Source organism: Ambystoma mexicanum, chromosome 5q (genome assembly GCF_040938575.1).
Source record: "Ambystoma mexicanum isolate Mex_15411 chromosome 5q, UKY_AmexF1_1, whole genome shotgun sequence".
NCBI classification, from domain to species: Eukaryota; Metazoa; Chordata; class Amphibia; order Caudata; family Ambystomatidae; genus Ambystoma; species Ambystoma mexicanum.
In genome coordinates this window covers 477,167,253-477,188,720 of record NC_090933.1, presented here as the reverse complement: position 1 = coordinate 477,188,720, position 21,468 = coordinate 477,167,253, and positions in this window count along the sequence as shown.

The window sequence follows — 21,468 nt, the reverse complement described above, 5'->3', positions numbered from 1 at the left end:
TCCAACCAGTCTAAACAGGACACATATAACTGGTACCCCAACCACACAAGGGCTAGAACATGAGAAATCACCACACACCTCAATTCATCGCCCCCCAGCAATGACTGCTTCGTCACACCACATAGTAAGACACTGCTCTTTCCAGCCTTCGCTAACAACCCAACAAACACACCGAACAACATGCAATTACCTTCTTTCCCCCTCCTCATAACCAACATTGTTTGTGTATGTATTTAAACATGTTGAATAATTGTATCTTGATTTTAGAATTCCTATGTGTGTACATCACCAACACTGTCTACCACTAATGAATATCTTTACATCAATTGTATACTGTGCTCACTTGTCACCACATATGATGCACCTCTAATTTTCACAACAATCTGGGAAACACTAATTGGGTGTTTAATGTATGCTCATACACATGGTACTTGGTCACAATATGATACACAGCCTTGAGAAAGACCCAGGAGGGTCGAAACACATGTTGACTGACATCTCACAATAAATATAGCATGAATAAGTTGATTTGAATCCTTTATTTAATCAATGTCTACATATTGAATAAATCAGTAACCCAGCGCTCAGGTGAACAGGGCTCAAACTCTTTTTCAGAACATACCAGAAGCCGATGGAAGGGCACTTTCTCTTTGGAACTCTATCACCAGCAGCCGGATATTGCATCTAGCTCTAAGATCAAGTGCAGTGATCTACCTATTCTAGTGACCCTCAACTTCTTCACATGCTCTGGGAAGATGCTCACACATTTAGGTGGGCCCACTGTGGATGTTCAAGCAGGCTGACATGTTGTTTGGCCCTAAGCAGCATGCAGGTTCGTTAGTGTGGCTTGTGACTGTGGGGACATGGCGGGATGAGTGGAGACCTTCAGGAGTGCTGTGTATGGCATCCCCTCTCAAGAAGTGGGCATCCTCCTGCACCCGGCTAAGGGAGTGACTGCTCTTTATCAGTACTTACAAGGTTGCCTCCTCAGCAGATGTGGCTAATTGGAGACCCACACACCTTCATACAAGCGACGCAACACTATGATGCCGCTCAGCAGTTGGAGGGATCTACTTCATCTTCCTTTTCATGACCACTCCCAGTCACTCCCAGGTGTTGGCTGATCCAGGACGTCTGGATGCTGACCGTCCTCCTTGTTACTGCTATTCTTGGCCACTAGTGGATGTTTCCTCAGTGACAACATCTAAAAAGTGAAGATATGAAGTTTTGCCTGACTGGCTCATAATTGTAGGATTGTAGTAACATAGCATGTATTTCAAATGTTATATTGCCAATGATCATGTGACATGGTGCAGGCACAACACTGTCTTTACTTTATTGATCATGTGTGGTACATTTGTGTGTGTGTGGCTTACTCAGTGAAAGTGTACCATGGTATTTATGGTTCAAGTGGGGCATGATAACGGTGTCAGTCTTGATTCACCATGTGCCCTGGCTCACAGTGACTGCTTCCACTGCTTTTGTGTGATGTGTCGCACCATCTGGAATCTGATGTTGCTATGTTTTCTTCGTAATACATACATGTGCCCATCGTCAAATTTTACCTTTCACTTCTTTTGTGTGTTGCAATCAATTATCACTGTATTGTATGCAACCTGTAGTATAGTGAAGGAATGGAATGCGTGTTTGCAGGTGGCATGAAACCGTGGCCATGCCATCATGCTTCTGGTACAGGCAGGTAGCACATGACACACTGAAATGATGGTTGCCTTTGCAGGGATAACTGCCTGTAAGCACCATTCTGCAGGACATTGAGGAAACCTATGTAGACTATGGGCCTCATTCCGAGTGCGGCGGTAAGGGTTTAATGGCACCGGTAAGGATGCCGGTGCCGTTAACCCCCTACTGCTGCATTTTGAGGTCCCTTAGTGGGTCCCACTAGGGCTGGCTGGTTTTACCAGCCGCCCTTAGCAGGACCCGTTAAGGGACCAGGGAGCTAATAACAGGGCCGCTATTTGCGGGCCCTTTATTACCTTCTTCCCCATTCCCATTGAGCCCTATGAGGGTTTGAATGGGAATGGGGAATGGTTTTCGGAATGTCGACTTACCGGGTCCGCAAAGGTCGGAATGTCCCGGTAAATCCCCATTCCGACACCACAGACCCGGACACGGGTTTGGAGGCAGCCATGGTGCTATTAGCATTTTACTTAATTATTAATTCCCTTCCCCGCCCCGTTTCTGGCTTTAATTATTTTTCGCCTATTTCATTTAATTATAAATTGCCTTCCCTGCTCACTTTCCTGGGTTATTAATTTATTTGCAGGCTCTTTTTCTATAAACATTAATTCTTGTCCCCACTCCTTGTCTTGCTTTATTTATTCATTTCCCACCCGTTTTTATTTAATTATTAATTCCCTTGCCCACTCCCTTTCCTACTTTATTTCCCCCTTCCCTTTTCCATGGTAGGCTCAAGCATTTCTTCCAACCCCCCTACCCTGTCCTCCTCCCACTCCACTCCTGTCCACATGGCCAGTGATGGGTTGCCTCCACACTGAAGCAAAGAGAACCAAATTGGGAGCCTTAGCAGACCCGGTAAACTCTGGCCCGCAAGTGCAGGTCCCACTCTTCTTTCTTCCGTGCCAAAGCATGTCAGACATGGATAAGGGGCGTCCAGCCCACCATCCTTATGATCACCATTTTGCTTATTTATCATTTCCGTTTCCAGCTCCCTTTCCTGATGTATTTATTTATTTATTTATTTCACACCCACTTTACTTAATTATTAATTTCTTTCCCCACTCAATTTCTGGCTTTATTTATTTTTCTCCCACCCATTTTATCTAATTATGTAATCCCTTCCCTGCTTTATTTATTTCACGCCCGTTTTACTTAATTATTGATTCCCTTCCCTGCTCCCTTTGTGTAGATTAGATTGGCCACATAGAAGAACTTACAGAGTAGTCAATGAACTAAACACCCTGCTCCTGCTTCCTCCAACACACCACCCCAATTCCATACACACCCACCGGGCTAGCCAACCTGTACACTAACACACACCCAACACACGCTCACAACAAACAAACCCGGACACTGGACCTTAGCCATAGGAATACAAAAAGCCAGTATGCACAAACTTAAATACAAGCCAATCTAAACATAAAACACACAGACACGCCCCAACATAACATAGAGTTACAAAGAAAACAACCCAGGCATTGGACCTTACCCGAACGAATACAAGAAGCCAGTGCGCACAACCTTAAATAATAGGCAATCTACACATAAAACACACAGACACACCCCGACATAACAAGCAACCAACCATCTGCAAGCCAGCCCACACAGACACCAGCTATCCTATTACTCTACCCTCTCAAACCAAACCCATCCTCCATCTTGCAGAGCCATGTGAGAGCCTGGTGACTGCCCTTGGGTGGTAGTGGTGCGTGGCATTAAATCAACATAACATAACATAACTTTGATGGATTTTGGGAGTAGGAAATGAATTGCATTTAGCAGTATTTTGGCGCTAGGAAAAGTGTTGCACTGATATGGATTTTTGGGCTAGGAAATGTGCTGCACTTTGCTGTATTTTAGGAGTTCGAAATGTGTCAAACTTGGATAGATTTTGGGGATGAGGAATGCATTGCACCTTACTGTATTTTGGGGATGGGAAACATGTTGCACTTAGATGTATTTTATAGATGGGAAACACACTGAACTTAACTGTATTTTGGGGGTGGGAAATATGTCGTGCATAGGGTTTCTTTTGGGGGTGGGGAATGTGTTGCACCGGATGGAATTTTGAGGTAATGCTTTGCACCTGGGTGTATTTTATTGTGGGTAGCACATGTAACAAACAGACTGTTCTAAAAACTAAATATTCTGTATACTCACCCTCAAACTCTAAACTAAGACCAAACCTGCCTCTGCCACACCACAAACCACACACACTTCACAATGCCCAATGTGAAACCAAACACAAGCACACACAAAGCACCCATGTTCAATCTTATCTTAACTCTACATGACCGCAACCAATCAAAAAGGCACCAGCGTTTCTCCAAACTGAATCTGCCAAAAGCACAAAAAGCTCTCTTCCTCTTCTCCCCATCAATCCCCCTAACACATCCCACAATCCTACTTCCATTGCACATCCGCCAGAGCACCAAGAGACCACGCAAGTGACAGCAGTGCGCGATACAAAATCAGACATAATATAACATAACTTAGCAATGGTGAGATGGTCACGGCTGTGGGCAGGCCAAGGGTGTATTAATTTGAGCAGTTATGTATTCCTATGGCAGGTGACTGAGGCTTCATTGACTTCAATTCAGGAGTCAGGCTGGGCATGAGGACTGATGTGGAGGAGTTGTAGATCTAAGTAGGATGCAAACAGCACTGATACAGGAATAGAGCTTGATGCAAGGGGCAGTTCCGGAAGCTGTGTGCGTGTGGCAGTGTTGTGACGTTTCGGTGATACTTGTGGACACATGCGGGAGACTGACTCCTGGTTATAGTCACAGCTATAGAAATGCTACAGGAATGAGTCCATGATGGCCTCATTGCTTACATGTATGACAATGGGGACATTGATGACCTGTGTATGAATGTCATTGCGATCAAGTCAAACATTGCCAGTATGGGATGTATTCTTGTCTTTCCCTAGTCTGTATTTGCTACTTTGTGTATGTGACTGTGGGCAGTGACACATCTGTGGTGACAGTACAGTCTGATGGCACTTCACACTAACCTCTGCCATGCAGGTGTACAATATACATGTCTGTTTTCTTCTTTCACAGTGATGTGTCTATGTCCATTTGCTGATTTCACGAATGTGAAGTGTTGTGGGACTCCATTGAAATGGTTCCAATTATATAATCTGGGGCAAGTGATTGTGTTTTATATGGGTAGGTTTTTGGCTCTTGTGGTTTGTGGAGGCTTTGTCTGTCATCCCCTGCATTGATGATGAACATTCAATATATGTGTCTTTAGAGTTTTCATGATTGCCACATGGCTTGTGTTTGATTGCAGCTTACAGCCCCCATCCCATCATGTGAATTTGTACCATGGAGTGGTACATAGGCGTCCAACTGGTGATTAGATCATGTGCTTACTAGGTGACACCCGTTGCAGTTTGCAATGGTCCTTGTGTTATCTGTGACAGTTTTGCTCATGGGAATAAATACTGTCGTTTCTGTGATGCTTCTATTTGTGGTGTGTGTAGTTGTCTCTCTGCTGGTAGATGTTTGCCTTTCCAGCTTGCAGACACTTGGAGGGATGTTGGTATTGGCATGTCTGTTATATGATATGAAGGCCCAGTCTGTTGCAGCTGTGTACAGTGAGGAAGTGTTTAGTGATGTGAGTGTGTTGGAGTTTATGGTACATCTGACTGTTGTCAATATTGTTTCATTGCTCTATGGCGCTATTGATCCAACTGGTGAATTTGTCCACATAAGCGTTGATTTTAATTCCCCCTGGCAAAGCAGTGTGAATATGTGTGCAGGGGTTATGTCTGTGTTACCTTTGCTTGTGACTTCAAGCGGTTGTAATGCTTGTGGATATCTGTCATAGACTTGTGATGAATTGATTTCTGAATTTTGAAAGCAGAGTTTACACCAATGCCAGACAGGGTCCAATTTGGTTAACACGTGGTAGGCCTATTCCCAAGGTAAATGTGAGAATCTTGGAGTGATGAGGGATGGGGGTTGTTGTTATGCCTTTACTCTGGTGAGGCTCATGCAGGGTGATGTTGCACGATGGTGAACGATGATGGGTGAAGCAGGTGGGCCCGTGTGGGAAGTGCTGACAGCCTACAGACTGTATTCTTGTGGAAGCACTACGTGTGCATACATGGGCTAGTCACAAAGAAGCCTATTCAAACTTTGTGTGAGATGATGATACCAGCTACAAACTGTTTCCAGGTTTATGTGGAATTTCATGTAAAGTAAAAACGGTGTCACTGTATGCTCACTGTTGCCAGTGATGCGGTATTCGGTGGACGCTGTTGTGTGTCTATGTGCTGAGTCTGCTGAGCGGGTTATTTTCATCAATTTATTATGCTGAGAGACTTAATTCTGTTGTCCCTTTTTTAAGGATGGTGTCGCATCTGTGAGGAAACGGACTCCACCTCCAATGAATAATCAGTATTATTGTCCTCAACAATAGTCTGCGCCACACTTTAACATGAAAGTAGGTTGAAGCTCTCATTAGAGATGCCCTTTGATTGCCCTATGATTACACTTGTTTGGGTACGCCTAGTGCCTTTCTCAAATCAGGGCTATTTTTAACAAAAAATGCTATGATTGCATGCAGTTGCCGTACAATTAATGCATCATCATAACTAGACAGAGAAAATGGGAGTGGTGAAGGGGAGGAGTGTTTAGGGTCAAGAGAATGTATTACGAAAAAAAACAAAAGGAGAAAAACACAAGCAAATGAATGTAACATAAGAGCAAACAATGAAACACAATGTAATTGACTTCTTGCTATTGGGGTTCTAAATTATATTACTTCAGAGATATTAAAAACCATATTCAAGTCTTCTCATACACTTATGCTTATAATCTTGCTGTTTCCATATACCTACAGCCTTTGTTTGATAGTTCTAACATGTCGCTGCAGTTACGTATAACTAAATCGTTATCAGCTTAATTGACTTTCCATGAGCTTCACCAACACATCGAGCACACCCTTGTTGCTTCCTAAAATAGAGTCATATCCATATTCAAACTGTTGCGTTTAAACAAGAAGATAACGTATTTCTTATCTCACCACATATGTGCTTAGTTGGCATTCTCATGTGGTTTAGATAAAGCATATTCCGGGTTAAATTCCACCTAAAATAGAGCGTTGCTTAGCACTTGGGTTATTACAGAACACATTAGCAAGGTCTGCTGGTCCTAACGGTAAGGGGATGGCCGTCTATTTCAAAATGTTACCCATTAGTACAGCACGGGAACTTCTCATAGCTAAATTACAGCTCGGACCTGGTTCTTTATGTTATTTGAGCACCTTCTATTCTGTTACTCACATATTAACAGCACGGTCCTTTAATTTGTGCGAAATACCGCGGTAAACACATGTGTGCAGAGCGCTGCCAGTAGCAAGTGATACATTAGGAATATCAGAGATGTTAAACAAACTGCATTGGCTGACTACGTTGCAACATACATTCCAGATGACTTGTGAGGTCCTTTGGATGGCCGGTGTGTGTAAACAACCCTGTGTGTTTGATTAGTACGGTGCTGAAGCGCTGAGACGGATAGAATCATGCGCGCGAGTTATATACATGTAAAAGCTGGCTGCATTCATTTTTCCTTACCTAATTAGCAATCCGTTTATGTGCGGCGTCGGCTCTCCGGAATAGAATCGGAGTGCCACGTCCGCAAGTGTTTATAGGTTTCCATGGTTGCATGTTAAAAAAAAAATAAAAAAATAAAAAAAAAATCTTCACTGCCTATCTGTCGTGATCCCCGGCCGCCATATTTTGGAAAGATAGGTTTTAATGTTGTTACAGCTTCACCGTGCCTCGTTGAATTATCTCATTTTATAGAATACACTAGGAGTCTAAAAGGCGGCCATGTGATCATTCCTGTGTGGAATGTGTTTAGGCTCGCAGAAATGTATAAAACAAGGCCATACTCTTTTACTTAATATTGCTATGTTTTTGCAATGCCTCCTTGGGTAGGCAGATCCAACGCTATGCCATTCATGTTGATACGCGTGGCAAAGGTTATAAGCTGAATCCCTGCTCCTATTTCGAAAAGCACGTATCCCGCTCTCAGGAGGATGAAGTCAATAAACAGCACAGCTCATGGATGCTCCTAAAGACTGTAATGCGAATGACATTGGATCTAATGTTTAGATCTCAATACCAAATGCAACTATTTACCTGTAGTAAATCCGTGCTTAGAAGTAAACAATGATGTCTCACATTGGAGAGAGACTACGTGAGAATACAGTATTCAACAAATTTAACTAAGTAATGCTCAGTCTATATATTCTTGGAGAGCCCATCTTGTTCTGATTGCCACCCATTATAGGCTTAGTCCAAGACGCTCATAAATTGCTGTGAGTTATTAGAGACCAGTTGCTCCAAATAAACACATGTTCTGGTTTTTGACGAGACTGGATTTGTACCTAATAAGTGTTGAAATGGTCTAAGTCATTAATTTCATCACATGTACAGTGTTCGTTTTGGATCATAAACAAAAGATTTTGTGGAAAAATGGTTGGCAATGATACCAATCTGCCTGGTGCATATGCACAAGCTGCTCTACAAGAAGGAATATAATTCATTGTCTTTATTGAGACCATCCTCAAGAGTCCTAAATGTACATGTTAGTCTCGCCTCTGTTTGTCTGAGTGCAATCTCTCTATTGCCAACTCTCCTACCAAGGGTGACTTTTTGTAGACCGATTAACTTAATGTCTTGTTTCCAATCCATCTGGTGTTCTTTTTTACAATGGTTGGCAAGTAGCAACATGGGGTTCTGACTACCAATTGAAGATAAGTGTTCTCTCACTCGTATACGAAGTTCTGTTATAGTACTTCCAATGTAAATGCAGTCACACACACAAACTATGGCATAAACAACAAACTTCATCCTCCAATTAATGTTCTCTTTTATTCTCATTCTATTGCCTTGCTTATCTTGAAACAGGTTGGTATTCTCCTAAGCATGTTTACACAGTGTGTAAGGCCCATACTTTCTGAAGCCTGACACTTCCGAGCTTAGCCAGGTATGTTGTTGAATACTTTTGTGTTGCGGAAGAAGAGATGGGCTCAAAAATGTTCTTAAAGTTTTGACCCTTTTGAAAATTATTTTGGGAGTTTTGTCCGCATACTTTGAAATGTGTGGGTCTAGTTGCAGGAGGTGCCAGTGCCAGGTCAGAATGTTCCTAATCTGCTGATTGTCTTGGCAAAGTTTGGTTATGAAAGAAACTTGATCCTCATGTGGTGTTCCAGGTTTGTCGCTAGACCAGACCTAAATGTTTGTTCTTGTGTTAAGTTCATCGCTTTCTCACAAGCCTTTGTGTGTCTATGTGCCAAGAGGGTTATACGACAGCATAGTGAAAGGAAGTCTGAGGGCGAGCAAGTTGATCCTTTGGAGAATGGGCAAACAGGGTCATAGTGCAAGCATTCAGAGTGTTACTGTATTGTGTGTGCATCCTACCTGCGCATTTGGTACTGATGCGTGGGATGTTTAGTCTTTGTTGTTTTCAATGCCCTTTCTTGGATGTGGTGCAGCTGCTATGGTTCTACGCCTTGAGGTGACAATTTTTCTAGTGTTCATCGTGCCCATGACTGAACATGACCTGTGCGGCGACATAGTTGCATTTTTTAAATGTATCTTTGTAGTGAAAATTATGTCTGTCCCTTGCCTGCGGACATAATCCCTTTTTTGCAGTCCTGTTGGACAGCTTCAGAGATGTGTCTACAATGATTTGTGTTATGTTGTACATGCTATGCTGACAATTGGTGCCTCTTCTCGCTGATCCTGATGATGATTTCCATGTAGATACTGAGCCGGATTTCATTCTTAATATTTTATAAACACGGCTGTCCACTGCGTCTCGAATGTCTTGCCCCCTTGGTTGTAAGAAGAGTGTGACTGCCCGCTACACAAAAACCCTGGTTCTCTGAAAATCTGAAAAAATGGAGGACAATCAAAATGCAATGCTGATTTTGGATGGAGTAGAACAAAGGAGCAGTCTGACCACTCTGAAAGAAACTGTTGGCAACTACAAGAAAGGCATTTGAAAAGCCAAAATACCTCACATGGACACATGCATTTGTTAAGCAAAAAACTGCTGCAGTGAATTGTTTTCCATGCTACGTGAACTTGAAACACATATCTCTAACAACCAATTGCCATACCCCATGGTTAAATGAAAGCACTCAGGGACAAATGCACTCTTAACTCCTCTTCTGATGGGTTGCCACCCTTGTACATTCCCATGGGAGATGCAGATGCTGTCACAGATGGACCATGTTTGTTGCATTTTAGAGAAGTAAGGTCGCAAGAAGTTGGGGAAGCTTTAAAGATTTTGAAACCCACTAGTTGCTCTGCTGACATCTGTCCAGCTATTACAATGAATCAATGTTCTGCCCTTCCTATACCTGCCCTCTGCATTTGTTAATTCTTCTTTAAGGAACAAATATGTGCCCATTTTACTTAAATAAACCTAGCTAACGCCACGCCTGAAAAAGTAATCTCTGGATGCAACTGACCCAGTTAACTACAGGCCAATCACTAAAGCAAAATTCTTGCTTAAGCTGCTTGATTACCTTGCATACAAACAAATACATTATCGCATTGATAATAAGAACCTTCTTGAGTTGAATCAGTCTGGCTACCGAAGGTCACATGAAACTGAAACAGCCATGCTCAATCTTCCGTGAGCTATTCTGCAGTTATTAGATAGAGGCAAGGCACATCTTTTGGTATTTTTTGACCTGTCGGCTGCCTTTGACCTATTGAATTCATGAAATCCTGGGTGATAGACTGACCAAGGTTATGAGATTTATTTCCTATTCTGTTAGGTGGATTATGATCTTTCTTGAGGATAGAACCTTTAGGGTAGTTTTGGGACAGTTTTCTTCCTCTGATCTTCCTCTTGTGTGTGGTGTCCCTCGGGGCACTACCATGGTCCCATTGCTCTTGCATATCTTCATGACGCCTCTACATGATCTTCCTCTTCTTCTGATGACACACATATTCTTATGGAGTTGACTGGCAACCATCAAACTGCTTCCAAAGCACTAAATTATATTTTTACAAAAGTGCAAACATGGATGACTGCCAATGGTATGTGTCTTAATAGCGGAAAAAACTGGACTACTATTACTCTTCTTGGCTATTAAGGAAAAACAATTTGATACAAACTATGACTACAGCATTGTGGATAATTTACCTATTAAGACCATGTGTAAAACAAAATCTCTTGGAGTCACCCTTGATTCAACTATGTACATGATTGAACATATACATGCCACCATCAGTTCATGTAGTTATTACCTTCAGCAGTTGAGTCACTTCTTGTCGGATCATCATAGGGCAAATATTGTTAGGGCAATCATCATTCTGGTGTTTCAAATGCCCAGACTGTGAACTGTGCACGTGCAGAGGCTCGTGTTTCACATGCCCAGACCAGACTTCTGAAACTCATGGGCGGTACCATTTTCAGCAATAAGGTGGGTGTGGGGGAGAAATGCACTAATGTCATGGTGTGCTTACATTAAAATGCATTTTGAAAAACATTGAAGGTACATTTCAGAATGACAGTTCCTCGTTCTCTGCTGCACATTTTACTAACAAGTACCTTTGAAGCTCACAAAGGTACTTGTAAGTAAAATGGCAACTGTTACGTTGCATTGTTGCAGCCTTTTGGTTAATGTGAGTGCAGGATTACAGCGCCACTCATCCAAACAGGGAAACACTTCAAAACACACGTTCAGTATTTCTACCGAATGGCCCTATGTTGAGCACACAACTCTCTAAGGGAGCACCATTTTTCGTATCACACAAAAACTAACACAAAGGTAATTATAATTAAAAAGATGTATTTTGGTATGCCCCTAGTTCATCGTGTGTCCTCCTTCTATTGGAGGGTGGGCCTTAGCGCCGATCTCATTGGCTGGAACAATTTCCATTTTAGACCAGCCATCGGCCCGTGGCACTAACATGTGTTAAACACAGAAAATAGATGGGCAGAGGTACTGCCGTAGATATGCCTCTTCAGCATTGTATGGCCAACTACTTCCATATTATGCCAATTTAGCTAATGTCAGGTATTGTCATTAAACGAAAAGTAGATCCCCTTCATTGCCAGTTGCTGCAATGATAGAGTATCCAAAAATCCAATGGATGCTTGTCACTTTGAGTGCCCTGTAGCATTAATGCTTTAATAATAATGATGCATTATTTATATAGCTATTTAGCAAACACACTGTACATAGCTCATATTTACATACAATTATCATCCCCACCGAAGTTGGTACTCATTAATCAAACTCGGAAGAATGAAAGGCTGAGTTGGCCTTGCCAGGATTTGAACATGAAGCTTGCAGATCACACACAGATCACAGCAGCAAGTGCTGAACCTGCCAAACTATCTACCACTTTGCTATTAAAATGCAATGTGTCCTTAAGAAAGCATGTCAAAACTTGCTGCACAAGGTAGGCCAGACACGTAATAACACTTATCATGTCTGCTGTAGCCTTGATGATGCACAGTAAAAAATGACATGCCACAGTAAGACACACCTGGACCGGCAGCACCAAAATGCCAATCTACCCACGTAATAACACTTATCATGCTTACTTTATCATATCTGCCCGGAAAAATATACAATGTCACAGTAAGTACTGGCTGTGCCCAAATGCCAGTCTAGCCACATAATTACACTTATCATGATTGCTTTATCAGAGCTGCCCAGCACAAAATGTCAAGCGACAGTAAGAAATGTTTTTCTGGCTGCAGCAATATGCTAGCCTAGATACATAATAACACTTATGATGCTTACCACATTATAGATGTCCAGCAAATTATGACACAACACAGTAAAGAAATGGCTAGACTGGCTGGCTGCACCCAAATGTCAGTCTAGACAGGCAATAGCACTTATCATGCTTACTTTATTAGATATGCCCTGTAAAAATGTCATGCCACTGTAAGAAATGACTAGACTGGCTGCACCAAAATGGCAGTCTAGACAGGTAATATAACATGTATGCTTAATGTATCATAGATGCCCTGTAAAAATATCATGCCACATTAAGAAATCACTAGTTGTACCAAAATGTGAGTCTAGAAAATAATAACACATGTTATGCCTGCTTTATCATGGATGTCCATTATGTGATAGCACACCCCTCACCTGCCCCGCTCTCCTGACATGTCCCCTATTCCTCCAACACTTTTCCTCTAACCCCAAACTCAGTCCCTTGGCACAGCATTACCTACGCATCCCTCTTCCCCATCCTAGTACTTACATATGAGGCAAGGTGCTTCATAGGCATGGCCTGGGACAACGAAGAGCAGGAGTAATGAAGATTACAGGTAAGTAATCTAGGTATTGAACACAAGCACACCATTCACATGCTCATTTACAGTACACCCATCCACCATTCACTTACACAGCCAGCCACCCATATATCATGCAATCACTCACAAAAATTACATAATATACATATACATACACACATACCCTTTCATGCACACATGCACACACATTTACCCAAAAAAGTTTTTCGCTTTTTCCAAATCCATTGCTGCTCAGAGGAAGTCTCTAACATGCTCCATGCAAGAAAAGAAGCAGCTCTGGTTCCTGTCAAACGCAGACAGAGCATTCCATGTTCTGTGGGGGTAGAGGGTTCTTTTTTAAGTCAGTCTAACTTTAAAAAGTATTTATTACCATTACGGAGCACTCTTTATAATGAGCACCCTCTTTACTTTGGGTTTCCCTATGCATCTTCAGACCCCAGGGGTCACAGAGGTAGAACCAGGGGTCACACAGGAGTTGCCACACATGGTGACCTCCAATTGACGTCCCTGGTCACAGCTGGACTAACTCCTGCAATAGGATGTTTGCAAACGTTCCTCTTTTGTCCTCCCATACAGTTCTCTGTGGTGTTGATGGTTGCCTAAATTGCAGTATTTTGCTGTGCAGTGTGTTTCACTGTACCTTAACTTTAGAATCCCTTGAGTTCCCCCTGCAAAGCAAAATACAAAAAATTGGAGTGTGTCCAGATGCTGAATTAAGATGGAGTTCAATCTCTGGGGAATTGTGTGTCGGATGACCATCTTGAGGATTCTGTTGAATGTAAAATAAATTGATATGTACTTCAAACAAGTTTATCAGAAGCTAAAAAGAGTGACAAAAATGGGAAACGCATACTGTATGTTATTTTGGAGAATGATAAAATGTGGAGTTCAAACGGATTTGTGAGAACTGATGGTGATGTACATGGAATTAAGCAACGTGTGACTGACAGTAGAGGAACACCTACTGCATCCAGAGAGGTTATTGACAATCACAGAAGCAACAGCAATGCGGTGAATATGGCATTTAGTGGATGAATGTTGATAGAACACTGGCCATAACATATGCAGTATGGAACAAAATGTGTGTGTTTTTCTGCCAGCCAATGTGGTACATTGTTGAAAGAATGGTTGATAATTTGCTTTACTAATATGATTAGATAACTACTAGTGTTGTATTTGATGTAATCATTTTCGGAATACTTTTTATATAAAAAGGTTGTGATAGCCATAATAAGTTTACTTTATTTACAGTGTGCAGTTTCTCTGAAATGGCTCCTTTTATTGTACATTAGGCTTAAATTCTGCTCAGCTTTGGTTTCTTTCAGAACGTGGGTATGGACTGAAGCCCTTCCTTCTCTGCCTGAGCTACCCAGCTTTCGAGCCCTGACATGTGCTGCAGCTGGATTTAAAGTTGAATTATTTCAGGTGTGTGTTCAGAATTCTGAGACATCAAGTACACACAATAAATAACTATTTATGAATGTTGATGAAGAGCCTGAGGGTGCCTGTAACCACTCTAAATTTGCATGCATTCGATAGCATCATGAGGCTAATGCTGACTGTGAACCTTCCCCCACCTCTGAAACGTACCCCTTCTAAAGTGACTGCAGCTCACCCATCGCCACTTTGCCCTCCCTGCTCCATACTGATTCCCTCATTGAGGTCGCCACCATCATGCCTCCTTTTTGAAACCTTGTCATCAACCTCTGTGTCATGTCCACTTCTGAAAGCTCCACAACTCCTGTTCCTCCAAGTAAGACTCAACAAAACAAGTGTTGCTCCCACATTTTGGGACTACTCACTGAAAAATGTTTCAACTGGGGATGAGCAACTGATTAATGATAGGTACTACCACTGCACAGGCAATATGACACAGATACTGTTCAAACATTTTGGTTATCTAACATCAATATCATGATGAAATTTGGCAGCACATAAAGTGAGCCATGGCACTATTGCTGGTAATGAGCGAGTGTGCACACGTGTTAGCCACCCCCCCCAGATAAATCAGTTTTAATGACACAATTAAGGCCCCCTTGATTTGTGATACAACGCAAAGCACTGCACATAATGAGTATCACTGAGTGATGCACATTTCTTGATGCAATACAATTTGGAAAATAAGCAAAGGGGCAAGGCTCTCAAAAATGGAAATAAAACTTTTGAGAAGTAGCCTGAAATGTGTCAAAAGATGCACAAAGTGGCTGGAAAACATTAAAATGTACCAAATGATGCATGCAGGGGTGCATGGCTACAGAAAGTAGGCAACATGATTCAAAATCCCGACTCACAAAACCCGACCACTAGATGTGCTCCCAAAAATGCCCTTGAACATTTGCCCCTTTTTTCGATGTTGAGTAAGTAATCCAGAAAAGCTAAGTGCAACTAAAAGAAGGACAAAATGCTCCCTAATCACAACTAACAACATAATATAAAAGCCAAGCACGGAGAGACAGGTAAACATTCTCAAAATGGTCAATCCAGTAGGCATCATGCTGCTGCACCGACTACTGAGGGGAAACGATATATAGGAAGAGGTTGAACATATTTTAAGTGGCTGATTCATGGGTAACGTATAGGTACTGCTTCCCACCACAAATCATAATGACGCTAGTGAGTCAGCGAACGGGACTCTTACCACACACAATTCGAGCACAAACGATCCACACCAATGGTCAAGGAACTCTCTACCTGTATTCCTGTGCCAAAGGGTTCTTCCAAATCACAAGTGGTGTCACGGTGGTGATATCATAATCCTCAGAGTCACAGGCTGTATGCAAGCTCTTCAATATAATCTGTGCATCTGCCAGGTTATATATAGACATGCCATATTATACAAGTACCAGGGAAGGAATAGTGAAGGCATTTTACAACATAGCAGGGTACTGTGGGTTTGTGTTGACATTGATTGCCCCTATTGGCCCTCATGCTGGTGTGGCAATGGAACATGTACACAGGAATATAAAGACATTAGGAAGCAGGGCACCTTCCATGTGGTTTTCTCACAATCATTCTGCTGATTACACAATTATGTCTATTGAATACACAATCCTACTCTACATCAACACCATCAGACATCACTCTAGGACATTGCTGAATGACATGGGAACACTGCCAACTGAGAAATGTAAATGGTATAATCTTACTTCCATGGAGGTGATTCACTTTACAAAGTAAACTCAACACATATGCATTATTGTCTTATTCTCAGACTTATGCACAAAAGACCAAAAGATAATTAACATTACACAACAATGCCTGACGTACTTTGGGGGTCATTACAAGTTTGGAGGTAGCCATGGTGCTATTAGCAGCATGGCTACCTGCAAAGTCTTGTCCGGGTTCTCTGAATGGGTACTTACCGGGTCATTCCAACCTTGGAGGAGCCGGTAAATCCCCATTCAAAAAATCCTTCCCCATTCCCATTCGAGCTCCCATAGGGCTCAATGGGAATGTGGAGGGAGCTAGTAACGGGCCCGTAAATTACGGGCCAATTATTAGCTCCTTGGTCCCTTAGTGGCCTTAGTGGGACCCGCTAAGGGACCTCGGAATGCGGCGGTAAGGGGTTAACGGCACTGGCATCCTTACCAGTGCCGTTAACCCCTTACCGCCGCACTCATATTGATCCCCTTTGTGTTCTTTAGGAAATATGCACACATTTTTGGGGCATTTCATGAGATGGGCATGGATCTGATGCAAAATGATGCTCATGTCTACATTTGCGCACATACAACTTTGCATCTGACAGATGCATCAGAAACATGGCGATCTCATCAGATGCACCATTAAATGTCCACTTATGTGTGTCTCTTTTGTGCAACAATGTTTTCCATCTTGCGCACTGAGCAGTTTTTTTTATGTTTTCTTTGTGAATTTGGAATCTTCAAAGAGATGCACAGGGGCACAAGCACATCTTTGTGCCATTGCACATCTTATTGAGATGTGCATGTTTTTGGGCATCTATCCCAAAGTGTATATTTCTTCATTACATTACATTTTATTTTATGAATCTACATTACACATACATGTAGTACTCTAGATGTGCACCACAGGGTCATAAATTAAAAACACTACTTCATGTACATGTTTGTTGCCCAACAATTCCACACAAGCATGATGATGAGGATTTCCCTGATATGGTCTATATTCTGCAGACAGATGTCATGTTTCAGTACCTTGAACCAAAACGTGATCTTTTCTATATGTTTTGTTGTATTGATGGGCTTATCAAAACATTTCAGGTATCCTTTGAGTTGGGCCCAGGCTATCTCACTGTGGTTTTGTTCAGGAGATTTGAACTGATTTTTTACCTAGTTGAGTTATTTTTCTGCGATTAATGCAGCCACTTCAGAGAGTTTAGGGTCGTTAACCCGGATGACCCATGATTCGTGCACATCTGAGTGGTAATGACATTGCACATATAGCAAAAGTAATGCTTTATACGATTTTAATTCATAAAGGCAGTTTCCATTTATCCCTGAAAAAAACATTACCGCCTTGGGCTTTTCTTGAAGATGCTGCCCCAAAAATGTACCTTCACAGGATGCTTTGCACAACCCTTACTGGTATGTTATCATTTCTTCCTGAATGCCATTCTGTTAAACCTTTCAAGGGCAACAGTACTCTTGCCTTTGAAAAGGACATCTTTGAAATGAACCCGTTCTCCTTTTAGCCCTTACCATGTGCAACCCACTTTTGATTGTTGGTGTCATAGGTCATCGAGCAAATTGTGGAGACAAATGACAAGTCATGTCATGTTTGTAACAGCATGATTTAGTGAGACTTCCGAAGACTGCCTGGTGGTGGCAGTGGGCCTGCCCGCTGGAGTGGGATGGCGACAGAAGTGGTGCCACTCTCAAAAAGTGGAGGAACAAATGGGCATACACCCCTTACCATGCCTGTGCTGGAACCCCCGGGAGCGAGGACAACAGCGTCGTTCGCTCCAAGGGATGGAATTCAATGAGAGAGGACGTCAGGGAAACACTGCAGGATCTCTCAGGAAAGGTTTTAGTCTTTTCCTTCAACAGCACCAGGAGAGGTCCCAGATGTTTGAACTTCCATAGAGCGTATGGCAGGTTCTGGGTTCAAATCTCCATAGAGAAACCTGGGGAAATGTAAAGGTACTTAATTTGATAAAATTAAAACCTGAGCCCCAAGGATTGAACAAATAATATTGAAAAGGAGCCCAGGATAAAACAAAAATACAAAAAGCAAATAAAGCTAATCTACAATTAAAGTAAAAGAAGTCCAACTAGCCAAAAGAAAGAAAGCCTAAATAAAGGAGGGTGACAGTGGAAACACCCTGCTTGCCAATCGTGTATGCAGAGCTTTCCACCAATCAGCAGCCAACAAGATGAGGAGCAGTCTGGCAACAAAAGCAAAGCTGGCTTATTCTGAACTTCTCACAGTCAGGGTCAAGTTCCCTGTACTTCTCTCCAGATGCTGCTGCATGAAGAGGAGGTGTATCCCAAAGGTGTTGGAACCTGTGCCACCAAGGAGCACTGCCCACCTCGAAGCTGCCTGAAGAGCCTGGAGGAATCGGATTGACCCAGGGGGAAGAAGGAACATTCCCCTGTAATTCACCTAAGCCAAAAGTGTGGAAGAGCTGAATTACCTGAAGAGGCTGGGAAACTGATTGACCCAGGGGGAAGAAGGAGAGTAGCCCTGCAGCCCACCTATGTCAAAAAGGTAGATACGCTTGAGTAGCCTGAGAAAAGGCTGAGGAAACTAACTAACCCAGGGGGAAGAAGGAGAGCACCCCATACAGCCAGAATGGTGAAAGAGCTGACCCGCCTGAGAATTCTGGAAAGAGGCTAAGGCAAAACCTTGCTATGATCCTGGTAAACAGAGACCAGGACAGAAGCAGGACCCCTGAGTGGAAGAGGGGCAAAAGCAAAGATCACCTAAAGAGGTGAGTGACGACAATCCAGGTCCCCTGAGGACATGAGGGTCAAAGAAGAAAGAGAGAAGGAAGGTAATGAAGATAGACTCTTGAAGGAAAAGTGAGTCATGCAGAAGGAGAGAGTGAGACAGAAGGAGACAGAGAGAGGGACAAATAACCTGAAAATACCTGAAGGATGGAGATAGAGAACCAAAGCACAGAACCCAGCTGATCCCACGCCTAAGAGATCCTGCACCTAGAAGACAATTGTTGGATTTCTGTTATTTAGGGAAGGACTTTAATTTAGATAGTCTACCCTCAATATGTTTCACCGAAGGGAAGGACTTTAAGTTTATATTCGTCATTGCACCATTTGATTTAGTTATTCTGACAACTCAGTTTCGAGGATCTTTTGATTCAGGAAACCCTTATTTTGAGTTAAAGGATTAGTTGTGACAGGCAAGTTTACTTTAGGGGTTTTAGGACTTTTGGGCACCTTGTTACTTCATAGGTGAAGTACACCTTCAGTTTGTCTTATTCACACAGAGATCCACTTTTAAATCATTTATGTTTGGACATTTTGATTTATTATTTAACCCCTGTTTTGGTTACACCTACTTAATAAAGTATTTTCTTTAAGAAGACCCAAAGTCTGAGACCCTTCTGTTCGCCATGTCGTTGCACTTGTCACAATGACCAGCAGAAACCATCACTAGTGTAATGACCACGACAAAGCAAAACAAAAAGATACAATTAACAACATGTGGCTTGCAAAGACAACATTAACCTTGGAGAGGAAGGGGTTCAAACTAATGAGAAATACTGTAGTACAGGTGCACTGCATTAATAGCACAAAACCCACTGTGGGCACATTCTGTCCAGCATGAACAGAATTAAGAGCACACAACGAGCTGCAGATACATATTTGGTAGAGACTTCATGTCTGAGCATCTACTTTGTTAAGACCACTAAACTCACTGTGGGCTCATATCTGGTAAATACTATGCATCCTATCATGCATTGACTTAACAGTAAAAAACTAACTTTGGATGCATATGTAAGAGTCTATACATCAGAGCATAAACAGAATTAATAGCACAAAACTCACTGAAAAATAAAGAAAAGTAGACATGATCTGTGCTAACTATGGGTGCCTATCTTGTAGTGACTAGATGGTCCAGAATGCATGGCATTAAAAGCACAAAACTAAATGTGTTTGCATATATGGCAGAAAATATGTGTCCACGCATTTACAGAATTAAAAGGAAAACCTCTGTACAAATATACAAAATTATACATGCACTGTGTTAATTGCACAAAATGTATCTTCGCTGCATATCTGGCCATCACTATAATATGCCCGCGTTAGGAAATCTCAATTCTGGTGCATATCTTGCGGAGACTAAACCTCTGAGTATGTGCTTTGTCAATACCACGCAACTAACTGTGGGCACATATCTGGAAAAGACTACACATCCAACCATGCACTGCATTATGAACAAAAATGTTGCTATACAAAGATACATGATACATGCACTGTGAAATAGAACAACACTCTATGTGGGTGCAGACCTGCAAGAGACTAAAGCACTGGCTTGAAAGTACAAAAATACTATTGGCACATATCTGGCAGACTACACGTCCAAGCATTCACTACCATAAGATCACAACATGTGGTCTACAAATATACAATGTTACACATGTACTACGTTAAGAACACAACACTCACCACTGGTGTATACAGTATATGTCAGTAACCACAGTACACGTCCAAAACTACTTTCTCTCTACTCTCTGAATTACAAATGGCTCTTCCAGTCAGACTTTGCTGTACATTAACAAGACGATTCACCTTGTGTTTTCAATTTCCATTTCAATGACTGACATCTGTGGTAGATTACTCCATTTGATAGCTTCATTCAAGGCTCCCATGATGGTGTTACTTTGTGCTGTGAAACTGTTCTTGTTACAGAGGCTGATCTATAATGTTGCATTGATGCCTCAAGGGAAGGAGAGAAAAGAAGTCAATGCCAGCACAATGTAATGTATACAGAATGGCAGAACCTTTGATTGCACTGATATACATATTCATCCAAATTCTTCATAATTCTTTTCTCTTGATGGGCTTTTCCAGTGGTGTGTTAGTAGACTGCAGATACCGTTCTAGAAATCCTGAGAGTTAGTAATCCGTGTTGGATCTGCCAAATTGTGAAACCAGTGCTAAGCAGCTTCTTATACTTCTAGCTCATTGCTGGAATGATTGACCTAATCACTGCAGAATGAACAGTAAGAGCACTTATGGATGCAATTGTACTTCAATAATAATAAAATTCACAATTTCTAACTACGGTAGTTTCAGCAAAATGACCTTAAAAAGGAGTCACATGCTACAGAGGAGGGGCAAATGCATGTGTGAGGATAACATAATTATTTACGTTATTGCGTGATCAAGCACTGCATAAAGAGAAGACATGTATGCATGGCATCACCATTAAATACAACCTTAACCAGTAATCCTGACTCCCCAAATTTGAGGTAGCCCCAGTGTATTTATTTGCACTCATTCTCACCACA